This window comes from Pongo pygmaeus, chromosome 19, assembly GCF_028885625.2.
Source record: "Pongo pygmaeus isolate AG05252 chromosome 19, NHGRI_mPonPyg2-v2.0_pri, whole genome shotgun sequence".
NCBI lineage: Eukaryota > Metazoa > Chordata > Mammalia > Primates > Hominidae > Pongo > Pongo pygmaeus.
Window position 1 is genome coordinate 33,587,733 of NC_072392.2, and position 19,051 is coordinate 33,606,783.

The following is a 19,051-nucleotide window of genomic DNA, read 5'->3' on the forward strand; positions in this document are numbered from 1 at the left end:
AATATAATAATTATACTGGATTCTTTTTAAATGGGCTCACATTATATTAAAAGGTTTCCCCAGTAATTCATTATATCAAAATGCTCCAGGCTGGGCATGGTGGCTTACACCTGTAATCTCAGCACTTTGGGAGGTCGAGGTGGGCGAATCACTTGAGGTCAGGAGTTGGAGACCAGCCAGGCCAACATGGTGAAACCCAGTCTCTAATAAAAAGAAAACAAAAAATTACCTGGGTGTGGTGGTGGGCAACTGTAATCTCAGCTAATCAGGAGGCTGAGGCAGGAGAATTGCTTGAACTTGGAAGGCAGAGGCTGCAGTGTGCCAAGATCACACCACCCTACTCCAACCTGGGTGATAGAGCAAGACTCAGTCTCAAGGAAAAAAAAAAGCTCAAAAGTGTTTGCTTATTTTGGTAAAATTATTCATTGACTATGCTCAGAAATCAAGGAAACTGTCCATATTTCATTTTTAGAAACTACACATGAAAGATCTAAAACAAAGGATAAAATATATGCAAAAATATTTGTATTTCTGGATAAATTAGTTTCCTGAGTTAACTCCTTGACTGTTGACATTGAATCTATTTTAAATTAAACAAGGTGCTGATAAAACAAAAGACAAAGAAATTCAAAATAAAATTGAAAGATGAAATCAGAGCTTACCAGAGATAAAATTTCCTCTGACAGTGTAAAAGAGATCTTCATACAAAATGCAGAATTTGTATAGTCTCTTTCCAAAAGACCATAAAACCAATCAGTTAATAGTTGATTTTTATGTGAAAAAAGAGAGTATAAAAGAAAAAATAAAGACACCAAAATCCATTTTAAATTCAAACAGTCATAAAGTTTCAAAAATGTTATTCAGATAAGAAATTAATGTCAGCTACATTCCTCCACAGTAAAGGTTTGCATCAACTTTTCACCTGATAGTTTTAGCATTCATTATAAAACTTGTTTCAACCATTATTTTACTAGGTGTTATAACGGTACTACATTATTTCATTTTTTTCTTCATTTATTAGCTGGAATAATTTCTAAAAGAACATTTCCTCCCAAATATGTATTGATTACACCAAAACACAGTTTTGACAGGAAAAGCAAGATAAGTAGACAAATGCTTGATTTTTATTCCCCTACCCACTTTTCACAGTAATGAATTAGTGCTTCAAGAAACTTTTATAGTGATTAAAAACTTATTTCCCATAATAAAAATTTTAAATATTTGTAAGTAAATGACAAATAATAATTTATCCAGTATTTCATGAGTACGTATAATCAGCCAGGATCCATTCTCCAACAATGCGGAGAAAGGAGCCCAGTTTAAAATTCCTGTCAGGACACCAGCAAGATGATGAAATAGAAAGCCTCAAAGCCCCTCCACCCTCCTGTCCAAGGAGACACCCGCTCGACAATAATACGCAAATAAATCCCCTTTGTGAAAAGTACAGAGGCCAATTTAAAGACTCTGGATTCCCTGGTAGGCTTCAAGCCAGACACATCTAAATCAGCAGGTAAATTTGTTGCACTCATTCATCCTCCCTCAGCAGTACAACACAATGGAGAGAAAGCACCAAACTCCCAGCTCATCTCTAGGGAGAGAAAGAAAAGTTTAGACCATATGTTCAGCATTTTGACTTTTTGGGAGGGCACCTGTCTACTCTGAATCTAAGTACTAACAGGAAAGGATGCCAGATTGCATGCCTGCTGATAAAGCCACAGTTTGGACTGTCACTCAATCACCATCATTCCTCCTGTGACTCAGTATAACAAGATTGGGAGAATACTCTACAGTTCCTGATTCCCACACAGAAGTGAAAGAGAATACTGAAACACACATTCAGTGTTTAGACTTCAGGGGAGTTGCCAAGTGATTGTTTTCTGTCTTGCCTGAATTTAAGCGCTAACAGGAAAGCTTTCCAGGTTGGGGATATTAAGAACAAATGAGTTGAGGCAGTTTGGTTTAGCATACATTCACTTATCATACTATCCTTCCCTGGATCAATATGCAATGAGTGGGAGAAAACCCTCAACTCCTGGCTTCCCCTTGGAGAAGGAAAAAGCTGGAGAGTGCATCCAGAATTCCAACTTTTCCCAGTCAGCCTGATGGACTGTTTTCTGTCTGACCGGATACGCTTGATGTCTCAGGACTGCTGAGAACAAAAGAGAGCTAGGGGGTTATAGCAACTCCAGATAACCTACAGTACTACAGATAGATAACAAAGAGAGCAAGAGATTACATGCTCCTGAAGAAAGACTTGCAAATTTTTCTAAGAATTTACACACAATTCCAGAGACAATACATTCACAGAAAGATTTGACACACTTCAGAATCTCTAACTGGGCTGACTGGTGAAAGGATTTCCCAGTGCAAAACCAGTCTGTAAAGACAGGGAGAAGTGGTTATTTTTTTCAAATCCTAGAATTGCAACACAAAATTAAAAGGCACGCAAGGAAACAAGGAAACATGGCCCAATAAAAGGAACAAAATAAGTTTCCAAATATCAACCCTTCAAAAATGGAGGTATATAAATTATCTGGCAAAGTGACATATCCTGACACATTCTCCAGGATAGATCACATGTTAGGTCACAAAACAAGTCTTAACAAATTTAAGACAAAGGAAATCAAGAACCTGTTTTGACCAAAAGTAGGATGAAGCAAAAATTCAATAGTAGAAGGCAAACTGAAACATTTACAAATATATGGAAATTAAACAACATACTATTGAACAGCCAATGAGTCAAAGAAGAAATCAAAAAGAATATTAGAAAACAAGCTGACAAAAAAAATTTAAAAACACAACATAGCAAAAACTTTGAAATGCAGCAAAGGCAGTACTAAAGAGGGAAATTTATAGCAATAAATGCCTACCTTAAAAAAGAAGAAAGATCTCAAATAAAAAACCTAACTTTACAACTCAAGGAACTAAAAAAGAACTAAGCCCAAACCCAGCAAAAGGAAGGAAATAATAAAGATTAATGCAAATAAAGGATATTTTCATACACATATTTTCATTATAACCAGAAAGCAGAACCAATGCAAGTGAATAGATTAAAAAAAACTGTGGTAATACTATACAATGGAATATGGCAATTAAAAAAAGAAAAGACTCAACCAAATAAAATTAAAAATGAAAAAGTAGACATTGCAATTGATGCCACAGGAATAAAAAAAGATGATAAGAGACTGCTGTGAATGATTATGGTGGTAATTGGATAACCTAGAAAAAAATCAAATTACTGGAAATACACAACTTACAACACTGAATCAAGAAGAAATACAAAATATGAACAAATCTATAGCTAGTAAGGTATTCAAATTAGTAATCAAAAATCTTCCAGCAAAGAAAATCTCAGGCACAGGTGACTTTACTAGAGAATTCTGCCAATATTTAAGGAAGAATTAATGGCAATATTTCTCAAACATTCCTAAAAAATTAAAGAAGAAAGAAAAATTCTAAACTCTTTTTGTGAAGCTAGCACAACCCTAATATCAAAGCGAGACAATGGCGCTACAAGAAAAAGAATTAAAGATTCTTAATGAATGTAGATGCAAAATCCTCAACAAATACCAGCAAAATGAATTCAATAGCACTGTAAAGTATCATTCACCATAATTATGATGGATTTGTTCCTGAAATGCAAGAAGTGTTCAACATGTGAGAATCAATATAATAGGCCACTTTAACAAAACAATTAAAATAACATCATCATCTTCATAGATGGAGAAAGAGCATTTGATGAAATTCAACATTCTCTCATTAGAAAAACACTTGAAAAAATAGGAATAGAAGGAAATTATTCCAACAGAATAAGGGCCATATGTAAAAACCCACAGTTCACATCATATTAATGAAGAAAAACTGAAATCTCTTCTTCTAAGATCAGGATCAGGAACAAGGCAAGGATGCCTTTATGAAGTACATAAAGTCCTAGCTAAAATAATTAAGCAAGAAAAAGATATAAAAGGCATCCAAATTGGAAAGGAAGAAGTAAAATTTTCTCTATTCACAGAAAACATCATCTTATATATTAAAAAAAACCCTAAAGATTCAACAAACAGCTCTTAGAACTAATAAAATGAATTCAACAAAGTTGCAGGATTCAAAGTAAAGATTCAAAAAAACACAAACAGCAAACATTCTGAAAAGGAAATTAAGAAAACAATCCAATTGCAATGGCATCAAAATGAATAAAATACGTAGGAATAAACTTAGACGGTGGGGGAAAGACTTGTACACTGAATACTGCAAAATATTGCTGAAAGAAGTTAAGGAAGACACAAGTAAATGGAAAGCCATCTGATTTTCATGAATTGAAAGAATATTTTTAAATTCTGATACTAGCCAAAGCAATTTACAGATTTGATGTAATCTCTATAAAAATTCCAATGATAATTTTAGAGAAATAGAAAGGACAATTCTAAAATCCATATGGAACCACAACGGACCCTGAATATCCAAAACAATCCTAAGAAAGAAAAACAAAGTTAGAGGCTTCACATTTTCTGACTTTGAAATATACTACAAAGCTACAGCAATCCCAATAGTGTGATATTAACATAAAACTAATCATACAGATGAATGGAAAAGAATGGATTAGTGGAACAGAATAGAAAGCCCATTGGGAGGCCAAGGCGGGTGGATCACCTAAGGTCGGGAGTTTGAGACCAGCCTGGCTAACATGGTGAAATCCAGTCTCTATGAAAAAATACAAAAATTAGCTGGGCATGGTTGTGGGCACCTGTAATTCCAGCTACTCGGGAGGCTGAGGTAGCAGAATCGCTTGAACCCAGGAGGAAGAGGTTGCAGTGAGCCAAGATCACACCACTGCACTCCCACCTGGGTTACAGAGCAAGACTCCATCTCAAATAAATAAATAAATAAATAAATAAATTAATTAATTAATTAATACATAAATAAAGCAAGCCCAGAAATAAACCCACATGCATATAGTCAAATGATCTTTGACGAGGGTGCCAAAACTATACAATGGAGAAAGGATAATTTCTTCTACAAATATTGTTGGGAAAACTGGATATCCTTATGCAAAAGAATGAAAGTGAACCCTTATCTTACACTGTTCACAAATGTTAACTCCAAATGGATTGAAGACTTCAATGTAAGAACTAAAGCTGTAAAACTGCTACAAGAAAACATAAAGAAAGCCTTTATCACATTGGTCGTGGCAATAATTCCTTGGATTTGACACCAAAAGCACAGGCAACCAAAGCAAAAATAGGTTAGGATGATTACATCAAGATAAAATGCTTCTTTGCAAAAAAGGAAACAACAGAGTGAACAGGCAGCCTACATAATTGGAAAAAAAATTTGAAAACCATGTACGTGCTAAGGGATTAATATCCAAAATATATAAGAAACATCTATAACTCAAAAGCAAATAAACACATAACCCAATTTAAAAATGGCCAAATTCTTAAATAGATATTTTTCAGGAAGACATACAAATGACCAACAGTGATATAAAAAGATACTCACCATCATTAATCATCAGGGAAATGCTAATTAAAATCACAACAGGATTTATCACCTCATAACTCTATGACCATTTTTAAAAAAAGAAAATAGCAAGTGTTGATGAAGATGTGGAGAAATTGAATTAGAACCCTATGTACTGTCAGTAGGAATGTAAAATGGTAGAGCCACTATGGCAAACAGTATAGAGGGTCCTCAAAACATTAAAAAATAGACCTACCCATATGATGCAGCAATCCCACTTGTGGGCATTTTTCCAAAATAATTGAATAATTCCAAAATAATTGAAAACAAGATCTTGAAGTGATATTTGCATTCCTATATTCATTACAGAATTATTCACCATAGCCAAAAAGTAGAAACAATCTAACACTCCATCATCAAATGAACAGATAAAGAAAATATGGTGTATGTGTATATATATATATATAAAATATATATATGGTGTATATATATATAGTGTATATATATATGGTGTATATATATATATGGTGTATATATATATGGTGTATATATATATGGTGTATATATATATATGGTGTATATATATATGGTGTATATATATATGTATGGTATATATATATGTATGGTATATATAGTATGGTATATATATGTATGGTGTATATATATGGTATATATATGTATGGTGTGTATATATGGTATATATATGTGTATATATATACACATACAATGGAATATTATTCAGCCTTCAAAAGGGAAATTCTGTCATATTTCAACATGTATCAATCTTAAGGATATTGTGCTAAGTGAAATAAGCCAGACACAAAGACAAATATATTGTGTTTCCATCTATATGAGGTATTGAAAGTAGCCAAACACATGGAAACAGAAGATAAAATGGTAGTTGTCAGGGCCTGGAGGAAACAGGAAATCTGGAGTTGCTGTTCCCCAGGTGTGGAGTTTCAGTCAAGCAAGATAAAAACATTCTAGATTTCTGCTGTACAACAATGTGTATATCATTAACAAAATGTTCTGCAAACTTAAAATTTTGTTAAGATGGTGGATTTTTTTGTTATGTGTTTTTTAATTACAAAAATTTCTGTCTGTATTTAGTTTACATTTTAGTAAGGAAAGACAAATAAGCTAATGGCAATGATAAATGCTGTAAGGATATCTACAGCAATAAAAGAAGTTATGGATATGGGAGTATAATTTTAGATAGTGAAGATTTCTGTATTCAAATGCCACATGGAAAAAGGACTAAGGGGAATGAGGAGATGAGTCATATGGAATGCCCAAGACACAGAACAAGGCAGGCAGAAAAAATAACAAGGATAAAGACACTGAAGAAAAATCATGCTTGCTATATTTCAAAACAACAGCGAGGACACTAGTGTGACAGAGCAGGAGTGACCAATGGGAGGCTGGAGATTTTGTCTGAGATACTGTCAAGGCTCAGGATCATACAGGGACTTGTAAGCCTGGAAAGCACTTTGAATTTTATTCAGAATGAGATGAGAAGCCATTGAAAAGTTTCTAAGAAGATGAGTAAAATAATCTGCCTTGTATTTTAAGAGGAGCATCCTACCTTCTTCTCTGTGGAACAGAGAGGTGGAAGGGCAAAGCTTGAAGCAGAGAGAGCAGTGAAGAGTGTACTGTAATATTCTTATGTGAGGAATAGTGCCGGGAATGAGAGGTGGTCAGCCTTAAACTGCCATTTGCTCTCTGTATCAGGGCTCAGGGACTTTCAGACTCTCCAGGGATTCCTTACAGTTTTTACATCTGTTTCTCAGTTGCAAACATAATCTCTTCACTCTATGAGAACTGTAGATCTGAATCCTTGTTATGAGTCAGGAGTCCACTCTAGTTTACTCTCTTGTCAGTAACTAGACTTGAAATGTTTTAATATTAGGTGCTATAGTAATAAGATTGGTTAGAGAAATAGCAAAGAGAGAGCATCCCCATCCTATGACCATATCAGCACCAGAAGAGAAAAACACACCCACACAGTTTATTCCTTGGCATAGGCCCTGGTATTCTGTTAGGGAACAGGTTATTCAGGAAATACAAAGGGTCTTTGTACTTACTTTCAGAATGTATTTTCTTTAACATGAAAAGAATCCAAGGCCTTTAATGCTTCTAATTGCTTTTTGTGTATCTACTACCATCCCTTTCTAAATTACTGATACATTTCCTCAAATCTCGGCATGATGTCCTACATTCCAAATTTTCAATAGCTGAAAATTTCACCTTTTCAGTGCCTTCATGTTTATTTTAGTAAAAAGTTGAGAAAGACTTCAATAGAGTTATTTAATCAGATTTTTTTCATCTACCATAATTTTTGAATAAGGAAAAACATCAACACTTTTTCTCCTTACTTGGCAAATAACTTCCATAGAGAGGAAAAAAAAAATCAAAACAAGTACAAAATGTAACAAAACCAAAGGACCATGTGAGGTGAAATTTAAAATAGAAAAAGGTCCACATTGCTTTGGGCAATGCAACTCCTGGGAACTAGTAACTCAGCACTTGAGAGCTAAATAATTCTACAGGGCTAAATATATATTCTGGTACCCAAGGGGAAAATGACATCATAGAGAGGTTAGGTCTATTAAAACATATTTGTAGATGTGTAGCTATAAAAAATGCTTTTAGATATGAGAAGAGAAAAAAACTCATTTGTTTAACAAGTTCTGTTGGGTGCTTTTCACTAAAAGAGAAACATCATACGTTTATAACACTGAGGATGTAAATTGCAGTACATTTCAAATTACATGAGAAACTAAAGAAAATATCTGTTTCAGGTCACTGAATAATTCATCCTTATTTAGTGTTTGTCCCTAATTCCTGTGATTTTATGAATAATTCAGAGCAATGATTTTACCTTTCTCTACAGCTTTATTTGGCAAATGTCCGCATTATTTTTGTTGCAAAGATGCAGCCAAGTTTCTTAGAATAGGAACAATGTTTAGAATGTATTTTTTCCATAATGAAAAATATTATGAAAGGGGCAACTAAGATATAGCTTACAGGGTTCTGTATTGTGATAACTAAAACAGACTTAGCCTCAAGTAAAACTGACATCTTGCTAACTGTTGGTGGTGAAGGAGAAAGAAGACAACATTGAACCAGACTGGGGAAAGATGAATTCAAATTAGTTAGAGATTTGTCACCCAAAGCAAAACAAATTCAAGCTTGAACTGAGTTGACATTGATAGTTATTATGAACTGCAAATCCCTCAAATTCATATGTTGAAATCCTAACTCTCAATGTATTGGTATTAGGAGGTAAACCTTTGGGAGGTAATTAGGTCATGAAGATGAAACCCTCATCAAAGGAAAGTAGTGCCCTTCTAAGAAGAGATACAAGAGAGATTTTTCTCTCCTCCATGTGAGGATAAAATAAGACAGCCATCTGTAACCAAGAAGACAGCCTTCACCAAGAACCCAACCAGGCTGACTCCCTGATTTCAGATTTACAGCCTACAGAGCTGTGAAAAACAAATGTTTGTTGTTTTAGCCACTCAATCTGTGTTTTCTGTTATAGCTGCCCACATTGACCAAGAAAATACTAAACCCTTTATTTGATAGATGAAGATAGTATCAGACAAGGTATCATATGAGTAAAAACCTAAGATTTATGTGTGATCATTTTACATTGGAGCAGCTACTGAAAGTTGAGACCAAAACCACTAGCTAACATCGGTATGTCAACCCAAAACATTTGGGACAGTAACGAAGATACAGCAAATGAATTGTTTTAATATATAATCAAGGCAAAGTTATCATCAGAATTATAGGAAAAAAATCCACTGAATTTGGTTTATGACAAATTCATGATTCATTATATACCTTGATACTGGGCTTAAAGCAGCAATCCTAATTCCAGATCTACCTTCAAGTCTGGGTCAGCGTTCTGCAATTCTGCCAGTTTCATGTCAGGACTGGCTTAATATTGAAGGTAACTGAGCATTGCTAATGTCTGACTGGAGCTGAAAGAGGCCAAAAGCAGGGTTATAACTTTGGGAAAACTGACCTGGTGTCAACTTCCATCCCTTCCATTTCAAACGTGAAGGTATCACAATTAGAAGCTATTAGCATTCTTATCTAATAACTTGTGGATAATTCCTTTTTTTTCTTTTTTTAAAAGTCAGGGTCTCACTCTGCCACCTAGGCTGGAGTGCAGTGGTGTAATTGTTATGGAATCTTTGGGGTGTCGATTTTCTGGTTGGAAAACTGTGATTGGTGGCATCTTTGCCAGAGTTCTTGTCCTGCATCAAGGAAGAATGGTGTAGGTAGACAAGTGAAGGGTTAAAGGAGAGGAGCTTTATTAAGTGTTAGAACAGCTCAGGGAAGACCCATAGTGGGTAGCTCCTCTCTAGGTTGTTCTGTCAAGTGTTCAGCTCTCAGCAGAAAGGGAAGCCCTGGAGAGGGTTGCTCCTGTCTGCAGCTGGTAGTTCCCAGACATCTCTGCAGGTTTCTGAAGCATTCAGCAGAGAAAGTAGCTGGCCCTCCCATTGTCTCCAGCTATCAGCAGAAAGGATAGCTCCTTCCTGCCTCTAGTCTTCCCTCCTCTGTCTTATGCCCTGTTCTGGCTGAGTCCTGGGCTTTTATGGCTGTCAGAGGGGAGGAGGTGTATGCCCATTGGTCCATGGGCAGCCATGGGTGGGCCCAGGAAAAAGCACCATGAGTTTTGCCTCCAGTCTGCAGGACTGGCAGCCTAGCCTGCAGGTGGGGCTTCAGTGGGGACCCATCCCCTTCCACCCAGGAGCCTGTCTGCCTCCCACAGCCATACATGGCACCCAGGCTGCTGGCACCAAGAGGCACTTGCAGGCCAGTGCCCAGCCACCCTCAGACCCCCTCAGCTTCCCCTCCCATGCCCCTGCTCCTCGGTGTCCAAAGTCCAGAGGGGGCTGAGATGGCAGGGGATTGGCACATCAGCACTGCTTCCAATGTGTGCCCACCTGGCTGGGCTGTGACAGCACCCTGCTGGGTCCCATCCCCACTCTGAGATCAGAGCACAGAGCCAGGAGGTGGGAGAGACCAGGCAGCAGGAAGAAGTGCCTCCAAGCCTGCAGGGGGCAAGGGAGGCGTTCCCAGGCTCCCCAAGAGTGCAGGGATGCCTGAGTCTGCAGGATTGGTTTGGGTGGCTGGGTGGTGGGCTGGGGTGGGGACAGAGTAGGGGAGTTGGATAAACTCTTGTCTGCTCCATGGAGTGAGAGGTCCAGGTCTAAAGTTACAGTTGCAGTTTGGTCAGCTGCAGCAGCACCCGGGGAGCTCCAATTCCAACTCGGAAGGGGCAGGGCTCCCACTTGTCCCCATCCTGCCAACTCCAGGGAGCAAACAACCCTGGCCACACCTCTCCCCTGCAGCTGGCATGATGGCAGCAGCCGCTGCCATCACAATCATAGCTTATTGTTGCCTCAAACTCCTGGGCCCAAGTGATCTTTTTACCTTAGTCTCCCCAATAGCTGGGGCCACAGACATGTGCCACAATGCCCATCTAATTGTTTTTTATTTTTTGTAGAGAAGTTGGTCTGGCTATATTGCCCAGGTTAATCTCTAATTCCTGGACTTAAGCAGTCTTCCTGCCTCATCCTCCTACATGGCTGGAATTACAGGCATGAGCGACTGTGCCCAGCTCCTGATAAATCCTTTCTCAATCAAAGTCTTCATCATCAGCCTTACTTACCACAATCTTCCCAGATGATCTCAAGTATCCAAAGAAATTAAAAGTAGCTACTGCTGACAAAACTGTTGGGTTCCCTGATATTGTGCAAGAATAAAATTATGCTAGGTCTTCCGTTAGCTAGCTCTTCTTCTGTAACAGTCTCTTTCTATGTATTAATCAAAACTGATGCAACTTTTTAAAGAACTATTCCTAGAAACTTCCTCCCTTCCCAGTCAGAATTAATGTATTATTTATCCATTTAAAGGACTATATAAGTAGGACATGGTTTGGGTATATAACAGCACTTATGGCCATTTACTTTGTGGTTCAGTGATTTCTGTGTGCTTCTGACCTGTATATACTTTCAGCCCTTGTAGACGTAGTGGTGGTAGTTTTCCCAACTTAAATTTATCTTTATCATCCACCTTTATCCACAGTCCTCTTCATGATTAGCACATTGTCAATAAATATTTATTAAGCTTAACTGAAAGTTTTTATTATGCATAAATAATAAGATGTCCATGTCCATGGTCATGCAGGACAGGAGAAGATAATTTTTTTACCAGTGTATCTATTGCTAACAATTGCTTCAAGGTCAGGAGCCAACTCATGTATTAGACAGGTAAATCTTGTGAAAATATTCATATTGGAAACAGCATGTAGCAAGTGCAAACAGAACTAAATAAATCGTTTAATTTATCCCAGTCCCTTCAAAGTATGAATTCTTCTTCTAGCATTACATCCAATTTGATAAAATCCAAAAGTATTTTATCTCAATGTTTTAAAAGTGTTGATGCTGTATACGTTGAGTTATTGTACAATTGAATGGAACCCACATTCAAAGTTTTTCCTCAATATTAAAATTAAATGGTTCTCTCTGTGATTCTTTCTGTTTGCAGTTTTTCTCAATTCATTGTTAGAATTTGCCTCTACTAATGTAATTCATTTGGCATTCCAGACGTTCTGATCTTTTCAAATGTGTATTTTGACAGGTGCCTCAAACATTCATCCTTGGTTTGTGCTATGGGCTGAGAGTATATATCTCTTCAAAATTCATATATTGAAATCTAATATATGTGATGTGATATATATTACACATCACACACATATATGTGATGTGAGGCCAGGCTGGACACAATGGCTCACACCTGTAATCCCAGCACTTTGGGATGCTGAAGTGGACAGATCATGAGGTCAGGAGTTCAAGACCAGCCTGGCCAACATGATAAAACCCCATCTCTACTAAAAATACAAAAATTAGCGAGGTGTGGTGGCACACGCCTGTAATCCCAGCTACTCGGGAGGCTGAGGTGGGAGAATTGCTTGAACCTGGGAAGCAGAGATTGCAGTGAGCTGAGATTGTGCCACTGCACCACAGCCTGGGCAACAGAGCAAGACTCCGTCTCAAAAATTAAATAAATAAATAAATAAATAAATAAATAAATAAATAAATAAATAAAGAAAGAAGGGAGGTCTTTGGGATGTGAGTAGGTTAAGGGTTTGGGGAGCCGTCATGAATGTGTTAGTCCCCTTATAAAAGAACCCATAGGGAGCTACTTTGCCCCTTTCGCCCTTATGCCATGTGAAGATGCAGCAGTAAGTGTCAGAAACAAACCTCACCAGGTAACATCTCTGCCGGCACCTAGATCTTGGACTTCCCAACCCCCAGAACTGAGAATAACAAATTTGATTTATAAATTACCCAGTCTAAGGTAATTTGTTACAGCAGTCCAAATGGACTCAAACAGGTTGTAAACATTTGAAAAATGAGTATCTGTATTGAATCACATATTTTACCAACGTTTGCTTGTAGGAGTACAGCCTATGGGCAAAGAATTAATAGCTGACTCTCATTTGAATGGCCAAGATTTGCTCTCTATTTCCAGTATTTTATTTTTGTGCCTGTATGTTGGACATAGGCAAATTTTTACAAAACAAACCAGAAAAGTTCAATAGTCTTTCATTCCCTGCTTTCACTAACTTCTTTCAAGTATATTTCAACAATTATCTTAATATTGTCACCAGTAGATTAAGCATACTGTTATAAACACTCTATTTCTATTTATTCAAAGCTTGAATTGAGCTAGCTGCTAATAACTTTTTAAAATTAGCATTGCAACCATATTCACCTACCATATTTTTCCCTCTCCTTTGATTTCTGGGCATTACTCACTTTCACAATTTGTATGTGACTCACCATTCTATACCTACTTTTGCCTTACCTTAAAATATTTTTTGATTTAATACATTTACATTTTTTCTCCTTTTGCTTTTGGAATTGTATTACTATCATGGGAGGTTTACTTTTCCTCTTTCAAGAGTTTCTCAAAATTCTTCACCAAAGCCCTATCCCCTGAAGTGAGTAATATTCTTCACTATATTACTGCATCACATGTTTACATCTGGCTAAAGTAAGAAACATTACTCGTGTTCTGTAGCTAATTGATAATTGTTAAAATAAACTTACAATTGATAACAAATCATAGAAAATGATTATTTTAAAGTTCTTTATACTTGTAATATTTGTAAATAATATGAGTTATCACCTCTTTCTGTAGCTAATTGTATAGGGAGCACATGCAGTTAGTGGCATGTTTCTTAACACATTTCTTTCAATTCTTGTGGGTTTAAACCCAGAAGTTGACTTGCTGACTGATATAGCAATTCTATGTTTCATTTTTATTTATTTATTTATTTTTGAGATGGAGTTTGACTCTCTTGGCTCACTGCAACCTTCACCTCCCACATTCAAGTGATTCTGCTGCCTCAGCCTCCTGAGTAGCTGGGATTACAGGCACGCAGCACCACACCTAGCTAATTTTTGTATTTTTAGTTGAGACACAGTTTCACCATGTTGGTCAGGCTGGTCTTGAACTCCGGACCTCATGATCTGGCCGCCTCAGTGTCCTAAAGTGCTGGGATAACAGGCATGAGCCACTGAGCCCAGCCTATGTTCCATTTATTTTTAATTTAGGAAGCACTGTACTCTTTTCTACCATGACTATACCGCTGTAGAATCCACCAGCAATGTACAAGAGTTTCGATTTGGCTACATCCTCACGAACACTTGTTATTCCCTGGTTTTTTGATGATTGCCATCTTAATGTGTATGAAGTGGTATCTTACTATGGTTTTGATTTGCATTTCCTTAGTAATCAGTGATGTTGAGCATCTTTCATGTGCTTGATGGCCAGTTGTGTATCTTTTTTGAGAAATTTTCTATGTAAGTCTTTGCCTATTTTTTAATTGGGTTGTTTATTTATTGTTAAGTTGTAGGAATTCTTTATATATTCTGCATATTGATCCCTTATCAAAGATATTGTTTGAAATATTTTCTTCCATTCTACCAGTTGTCCTCTGATTGCACAAAAGTTTTAAATTTTGGTGAAGTCCAATTTACTTGTTTTTTTCTTTTGTTACTTATGCTCTTGGTGTCAGAAAGCTTTTAGTTTACAATTTTAACTATATCATGTCTCCTGCCTCATATGTACCACTGGACAAGGTCCCTTTTATGTACTCACCTTCTGTCAGAGGTAAATGTATTTTGAAGTGGAGAATGAAGATAATTGCAAAATTGGCCTGGAGAACTAAGGTAATTATGAAAGTTCCAGATACAAGGAGAGAGGGCGCAATATGCCAGCAGTTCTCTACCAATCCATCCTAGAAGTCTTCTTTTAGGATTGCCTAAATAATGCAGGCGATGGATGCAAGACACACAAGTGTTCCAGAAGCATGTAAACAATGTACAGAGAAGAGGATAAGATAAAATAAGATGAGATAAGAATATTAGGAAAGCCCTGTTCAGAAGATTGCCTACAGAGGCAAAAGGGACAGTTACATTTTGCTGAGGGAAACAGGGTGGTAAGAAGCCTCATGTGGAAGATCCCCACTTATCCTGATACAGAAAGGTGTAAAATAATGTAATGGGAAAGCATTAGGCTGAGATAGCTCCCATGGCCTGGGTTCCTACATAGACAAAATGAAACAAGCTTAGCCCACCAACAAGTGGCCCGCTGAGTATTAGCTGTGTAATGAGAGACCTACCAACAGGATAGTTCAAATAATGCAACTGCCAAAATTTTTGCCAAACAAATAGTTTCTCTACTCTACTTCTACATTCACCCTATAAAAGCCTTCCCTACAAACACCTCCAGTAGATCCTCCAACCACTTTCAGTTTGGAGCTGGCTGATCCATGAATCTCTGTTTGTTTAAATAAACTCTTTAAAATGTTAATATGCTTAAGTTTATCTATTTTTTTCTCATTTTTAAAAATTGAGATGGGATCTTCCTATGTTGTCCAGGCTGGTCTTAAAACCCTGAACTCAAGGGATTCTCCTGCCTCAGCCTCCTGAGTAGCTGGAATTATAGACGTGTGCCTCCACACCCAGCTTACATTTATCTTTAAACAATGGTTTGACCCCTTTCTGAAATGTAATTGTGTTAAGACCTCTACCCTAAGTGATATGGCAGGCTCATTTTAGACCGTTGGACACTTTTGTCTCTGGACCACAATTTGCCCTTTGTGACCTGCTCTCCTAAGAAATTCAAGTGTAATTCAAGTTAGTTTACCCTCTGCTGATCAGGGGAGATTGCTCTGGGTGCAAATTCAAGACAGGCACTCACACCTTCATTCATACCCCAAATCTCATCATCACACAATACACCCATGTAATAGACCTGCACAGGTACCCTCCAGAATCTAAAATGAAAGTTGAAATTCCCTAAAATTTTAATTTCATCTTACTAAAAAACAAAGATAAATTTACTTCTTTCCAATTTGGATATACATTATACTGACATACACACTATATTCTATGGTGAATTATATTGATTGAATTTCACATTTTAAACTAACACTGAGTTACTGTGAAAAACTCTATTGGGTCATAATGTATTATGTTTTTAATATATTTTAATACAATTTGCAAATATTCTGTTTTAAAATTACATCTATGTTCCATAAATAAATAAATATGTAAAAAATAATAAATGTTTATATTATTCAAGTGAAGATTATAGTGATCTTTTTGAATATCTACTTAACCTCAGCTAACTTTAAATTCAGAAGTAGCAACTCCATAGAAATTCAACTTATTTCTACTTTATTACTCATACTTGTCTCCTTGAAGAAGCTTCATTGCTATCATGCAGTTTAGACTGGGATGTCACAGATCTCTAGACTAAGTAGTATAATACTCACTATTCAAATAAAATCAAATTATTATAATGTTATGACACCTCGAAATACAAAAACGAAGCCCATGGATGTTAGGTTAATGTATAGAGAGAAGTATTCCTACTTACTATCTTTTAGGGCAGACATATCCCTGCTAAGGTGATTGCAAAATGTAATCAAAACCATATTGTAGAAGGAGACTTGAGATTCAGATTAGATTTTCATTCCAACTCTTACATACACAAGCTGCGTGACTCTGGGTAAATTGCATATTCTCTTAGAGTTTCAATTTCTTCATCTGTACAATGGAGGTTAATGCCTATGGGCTATGGTTGATGTAGGGATAAAAGAACCAACATGGATGCATGGGCAGGGCCTGGTCCATAGAGCAGCTGGCATCAACAAATTGAAGCCCCCTTCCCATCTTGTCTTTGCGTGCACTACAAAATCCGGAATATGTCGGTATAAAAAGTACTCTTATAAGAGACAGAATTGGAAACTTTTGCAAAAAGAGATTGAAAAGGTGTCACATCTTGTGGCATGAGGAGTTGTGGGCATACACTTGAACTTTCTGCTGTGAGATATCCACAGAACTTCAGTAGCTTAAGAGAAGAGTTTAGATGTCATCTTAGTCATCTACCATAGAACTTCCTCTTCTTTTCTGAGATTTCTAGACAGTAAATTTTACAGCTCTAATAATGCAGTTCTCTCCCAATTGTTTGGACTATTCTAATAGATACAAAGCAGTATTTCACCAGCAGATGCTACTGCAGTTCATATGATGATTTCAAACTGAGAATCCCTTTAAAGTTATGCAACACATTTTTTTGGAAATAGGGTGAAAGTACTTTAAGATTAAAATCCTATGAAATAGGTTTACAGTAAATAATTACTTCTTGCAATGTCTATCTTACTATCTTATATTCACACATGTATCGGTGTCCTAATAAATATATGTGGTGAGTGAAAGTTACTTGAGGGCAGAGACTGTGCCATATGTTCCCTGCACTGCTGATGCCAATCTCAGCACGTGATATACAGTAGATGCTCAGTAAATAAATACTTTAACTTAAAAAATGCACTAAGAATAAATCTTAGAAGACATCAAAATACATATGAGTTCAACCTAGGGACATGGTCAGGAGCTCAAATTTCAATCTTATTTATTTATTTATTTATTTATTTAGAGACAGAGTCTCACTCTGTTGCCCAGGCTGGAGTGCAGTGGCACGATCTCAGCTTACTGCAACCTTCCTCTCCCGGGTTCAAGCGATTCTCCTGCCTCAGCCTCCAGATTATCTGAGATTACAGGTGCACACTAACATGCCCGGCTAATTTTTTTGCATTTTTAGTAGACACAGGGTTTCACCATGTTGGCCAGGCTGGGCTCAAACTCCTGAGCTCAGGCAATCTGCCCACTTTGGTCTCCCAAAATGCTGGGATTATAGGCAACAGCCACCACGCACGACCACAAAATGTTTTAATGTAGCTTCAAAACCCCTTTGCAAATAGGTGTATTCATAACAAGATGAAAACAAGAAAACATTGAGCTTCATAAAATAGAAGGGTTCTGCCTCGATTTGCATGTGGCCCCATCATTTGTTTGCTGTTGGGCCGTGGTCAGGTTACTTAGCTGCTCTCTGCCTCCACATAGGCTTTATGCCTGTGCATCCCTCAACTACAAAACGGGAATAAGAATATCTAACAGAAGTGGAGAAAACATATATAAAGGCCTTTGAAAAGAGCTTGTGAAAGCTCAATAATTGTCCTCAATAATTGCTCTCAATAATTGTCACCTATTATTCAATAATAATCATAATCATGAAAATGTATGACTCAAAGAAAGATTCCTACTTCATATCCAGCTTGCCAAAAGAATATCAGCCATTGGACTTGTGAAAGGAATGACATTGAGATTTATTTTCACAATGCTAAGTTGGTTTTTTCTTTACCATTCAATTTCTGCAGTCCCCACTCTAAGCCCATGGTCCACCTTTTTATTTTTCCTCCTAAGATGTCTTCCCTTCTTGTAAGATTTTCTTTGCCTTAAGAAGGGCCCTTTTCATCCACCCACCATTTTACCCTTCCCAGAAGTTGGTTAATGGGCACAAAAATACAGTTAGATGGAAGGAACAGAAGTTCTAGTGTTCAATAGCACAGTAGAGTGATGATCATTAACAATAACTTATTATACATTTCAAAATGGCTAGAAGAAAGATGTGGAATTTTCCTAACACAAATAAATGATAAATGTTTGAGGTGATGGATATGCAAATTATCTTGATTTGATCAGTGCACATTGTATGCATATATCAAAATATCACATGTACCCTAGACATATGTATAATTGTCATGGAACAATAAAAACAAAAAGGGCCTATTTCTCTTTCCTTCCTCCCCGCATTCCCTCCTATCCCAGATATGTGTTGCTCCTGGGGCTCTCCTGCCCCACGTTCAGTCAGCACTGAGCCAGCAGGAAGGATCTCACAGGTCATATCCTGAGATCAACCCTCCACCCCTTCAGGTAATGATCCTCCTGCTCTTAGTCATTTATATCCTTTGGTTCATAGATATTTTGAGTCAAGTGCCTTCTAACTGCTGAGCTACATAATATCCCTTGGTTTTTAAAGATAATACAAAGTGGATTTTAGTAACAACCTTGAGTCATCACGGCAGCTAATGAAGTTGGGGATTCCATGAAGCCATCCAAGCACATAAAACCCATTTCCTGGGTCCCTTTCCCTTAGC

At 37.0% G+C, this 19,051-nt stretch overlaps 1 protein-coding gene across 1 annotated transcript in view; it reads left to right on the forward strand.

Annotated features, from left to right (window-relative positions):
* Positions 1-19,051, forward strand: part of LOC129017989 (protein FAM182B-like) — a 789,280-nt gene that overhangs the window by 404,155 nt on the left and 366,074 nt on the right. The gene's annotated exons all lie outside the window — the stretch shown is intronic.